At 39.3% G+C, this 4,031-nt stretch overlaps 1 long non-coding RNA gene across 1 annotated transcript in view; it reads right to left on the bottom strand.

Annotated features, from left to right (window-relative positions):
* The window catches only part of LOC111867337, a 12,566-nt gene extending 8,756 nt beyond the window's left edge, over window positions 1–3,810 (bottom strand). The window contains exons 1-2 of the long non-coding RNA XR_002843331.1: window positions 3,731–3,810; window positions 1,194–1,237 (exon numbers count right to left, since the gene is read on the bottom strand). This is a non-coding gene — a long non-coding RNA (uncharacterized LOC111867337). The remainder of the gene's footprint in view (window positions 1–1,193; window positions 1,238–3,730) is intronic.
* Window positions 3,811–4,031: the final 221 nt, after the last annotated feature.

Here is a 4,031-nt window from a genome sequence, read left to right on the forward strand (position 1 = left end):
TTACAGAATCCACATATTCCTGCCAGTTTTAATATCTATTTTGTAATCAACAAGTGTGTAACCCCGGTCAAAGTTTGACACTTCTCTGGCCATTATCTCCGTAACCGTTCAACTTTGGACATAGGTGTTTTGGGTTATATCGGCATACTTTAACATAAGGAACACCCTCCCGAAGTTTGGCACATTCCTCCTGGGACACCCTGTATATATATGGTGTCCCAAGAGGAATATGCCACACTGTGGGAGGATGTTCCTTATGTTAAAGTATGCCGATATAACCCAAAACACCTATGTCCAAACTTGAATGGTTACGGAGATAAGTGTGGTCTTCTGGCTGGTCCACGCACTGTAACTGTCAGCTGACATGTCTTATTGATGTTTGTCCTTCAGTGTGGTGATGACGGCTCACACTAGCCGCATACACTCGCATACCAGAATGCGCAGGCAGCTGTGTTATGTTCGTGTGTGCCATTCTTGTATCATGTATAGTGCATGGAACCCTAACGAAAACTACGACATTGTTTGCGAGTTTTTTTTTAGTTCAATTTAATGGCTTCATGTCACTAACAAGTTAGTTTGTTACGTACATTATTAACATTAAAGAAACCACATATTCCTTCCAGTATTAATATGTATCAACAAGTGTGTAACACCTATCAAAGTTTCACAATTCTCTGGCAATTATCTCCGAAACCGTTCAACTTTGGACATAGGTGTTTTGGGTTATATTGGCATATTTTAACATAAGGAACACCCTCCAGAAATCTGGCACATTCTTCCTGGGACACCCTGTATATAATTTGGCCAATTGCCTAGAGGCAGTGATGCTTAATAAGTAAAGAATCAGATGTCAGGGAACTTTCCACGAAGTAATTCAAATAGCCTGTTACAACGATGCCTAATATCACTATATATGCTCGATCCAGCTGGAACACAAACCAGTACAAGAGATGTATAAGAATTAATTCTATTGGGACCTCTTCTACTGATCAAGTGACTAAGTTTATGAAAGATACCTTTATAAATATATGGAAATTTATTATTTTCCAAATCCCATCGAGGAAATTTGAATGAATCTCTCTCTCAGAAAACATTTCAATACATCATTTAGCCAAAATTGTTATTGCTTTGTAGCGAGCTGCTTAGAGACTATCTAGAGGTTATTCATAAATTATTGCTTTTCTGAAACTTACCTCTAATTCTCCATTGACAAATAGTGAAGGCCATGTTGACAAACCTGAAAAATAATAAATAAAATGACATGAGAATGCTACACAGATGCACATTTACACTCGAAATACATCACTTGTTACAGTAATGTCAATTTCCTCTCTTTGAAAGAGCAAGGCAAGCCCAGGTACTCTCAAAGCATGGCAACCCCGCAGAACCCACAGCGTTATTTGACTGCCTGTTTAGATGAGTGGAATCAAAAGTAACTACACGTAGACTGATGAATACACGAAAAATGGGATATTAATTAAAAAAGGCTAGCGGAAATTCTCTGAAATATAGAGGTGTGGGGCAAATGGTGGAATGAGAACTGGTAGGAGAAACTGGAGCACACAGAGAAAACCCTGCCCAGTGCCACTTTGTCTGTCACAAACATTAAGAGGCATTTTCTGGGATGGAACCCGGTGAAAGAACATGGGTGAGCTACTAACCACCTGTGTTATGACACAGTCTACTCTAACCCATATTTAATATCAAATTATGTATGATAGCAACTGAGGATTGTTTTGATGCTTAGAATTACAGTATAAACAGTGTGTATTCATCTATTGATAGTGTCACTGGTGAAAGAGGATATTGTATCTGTGGGTTACGAATCACATGACAATACACGCAAGATGTTACACATTAAATGTAACTCGACTATCAGGATGGGATATTCGCCAGTTCAATGGAAAGTCATGCAGATCACATGATTCCGGAATCTGGTAGAGTGCAGCGGAAGCCAGCTCATATAGACCTGTGAGCCTACTCCCAGTAAAGAACAAAATCTTCGAAAGATCAGTACTCAAGACATTACGCCAGGTAGTAGAAGAAACCCGACTCCTCCCGGACAGAAACACTCTACCATAGAACAAGTATACTCCGAATTGCACAGATAATAAGAGGAACTGACCTGCTATGCGGCGCTCCCAGACATCACACAAGCATATGATAAATTATAGCACCCAGGCCTCTTGTTCAGAATCAGAGAAACCTTCCCTATGCCGACTACTGTATATTGGAATCATATCTAAAGGTGCCCATACACGTACGAGTCTGGCTCACGAGTCCGACTCGGCTCGAGTTCCAATGAGCCAGACTCGTCCATGTGTCTCGCAATGTTGGGAGTCAGCTCATTCACTTATGGTGAAATTAATCCGAGTCAAGCTTGCCGAGCCAGACTCGTACATGTATGGCCTGCTTAACGGATAGACCCTCTCAAGTAAAATTCAAAGAGAAAACCAAAAACTTAAGGAAAACCAAAGCAGACATACCACAAGGAAGTGTCTCAGGACCTGTCCTATTTCTTATCTATGCAAGCGACCTCCTGACATCAAACAACACAACAACTGCTACCTTCGCGGATGTTACAGCAATCTTAGCCACACATGAAAGTCCAGCGATAGCCTCAATGAAACTCCAAGCCACCATGAATAAACTTGATTAGGCGTGATTTAAAATAAATCGAAATAAATCTACGCAAATTACATTCATCCTACGCAAATAAACCTGTCCGATAGTGCAAATGCACCATGTTGAACCACCCTAGAAAGAAGTGAAATATCTGGGCATGCGTCTTGATAGAATCCTGTGATGAACAAAGCACATCTAAACCAAAAGAAAACAGCTAAACCATCAAAATCCTCCAGTGCTTTCAATCTAAGATCCTTCGACGCATTGGAACGCACTTTGTACGTAAACAACCACAGGATCCATGAAGATCTGCAAACGAAAACAGTGCTCATTGAAGTAAAGAAAGTGGAATACCAAATTCTTAAGAAAATTAGAAAAGCACACAAATGCACTAGCAGTGAACATGTTAGACAATAGCGAAACTACACAAAGACTGAAAAGATACACTGTCCTAACTCTACAAGAGAGACCTGAGTGAAACCCCAATAGAAGCATTCAAATAATATGTAATTGAAAACAAAACTAGTATGAGTTAACGCCATTGGGCATAACTCATTCACGAGCCAGTACTCACTTAAAATATATATTTATAGCACTCTGTAGATTATGTATATTAAATATGTGAAAAAGATGGGATCTTTGATCGGGAATAAAGGATTTCACAGCTGCTATATATGTTATTATATTATGTACTATGCAAGTAAACCTGCAAACAATCAGAATATACTGACAATAGACGGATAATGACTTCGACAAATGCGAGATCTGTCCTCTCGTCAGAGAGGCCGACCCATATCGAAAAGACCGTAACTGTCTGTAAGTAACTAAGACTTGGTCATGAACCTAAGAGGTGGTCAGATACCAAAACGGATGGACTGAGTGATTGTCAGTTGCGATGTGACTTGACTTTGATGTTACCTAGCAAAGACCAGTGAATCCTATAACAAACTTCGAAGTTTTTGTGCGTGCCATATTTATTTGTAGTGTGTGTAAATTAACGAGATTATTATAATCATTTGTAGTTACGATTCATAACTGTTCAGTAAATCAAGTAAAAATCCGAACCCAGTGTCTAGTCACTAAAACGTGACAATAAGTTACTTACCAGTCACCAGCATGACAGCTGACACAACTGCAACTGAAGTCACCAACAGAATGCCAAGATATATCATATTTGCCTGAAACAATGTATGGAAAAAATAGATTTATTTTTTATTACACTAACAACAAAGAAATCTACAAACTAGCAAGACTACAAAACAAAACAATTGTAGTAGAACCTCAAAGAAAGGCCAAAGGGATCCCACAGTGCATGCGACGGTGACAATATGGTCATACAAGATCATATTGTAACAAACTGTATGTATGTGTAAAATGTGGTCTGTCGCACAGCAAACAGAGCGTCA

This window comes from Cryptotermes secundus, unplaced genomic scaffold (assembly GCF_002891405.2).
Source record: "Cryptotermes secundus unplaced genomic scaffold, Csec_1.0 scaffold4347, whole genome shotgun sequence".
NCBI lineage: Eukaryota > Metazoa > Arthropoda > Insecta > Blattodea > Kalotermitidae > Cryptotermes > Cryptotermes secundus.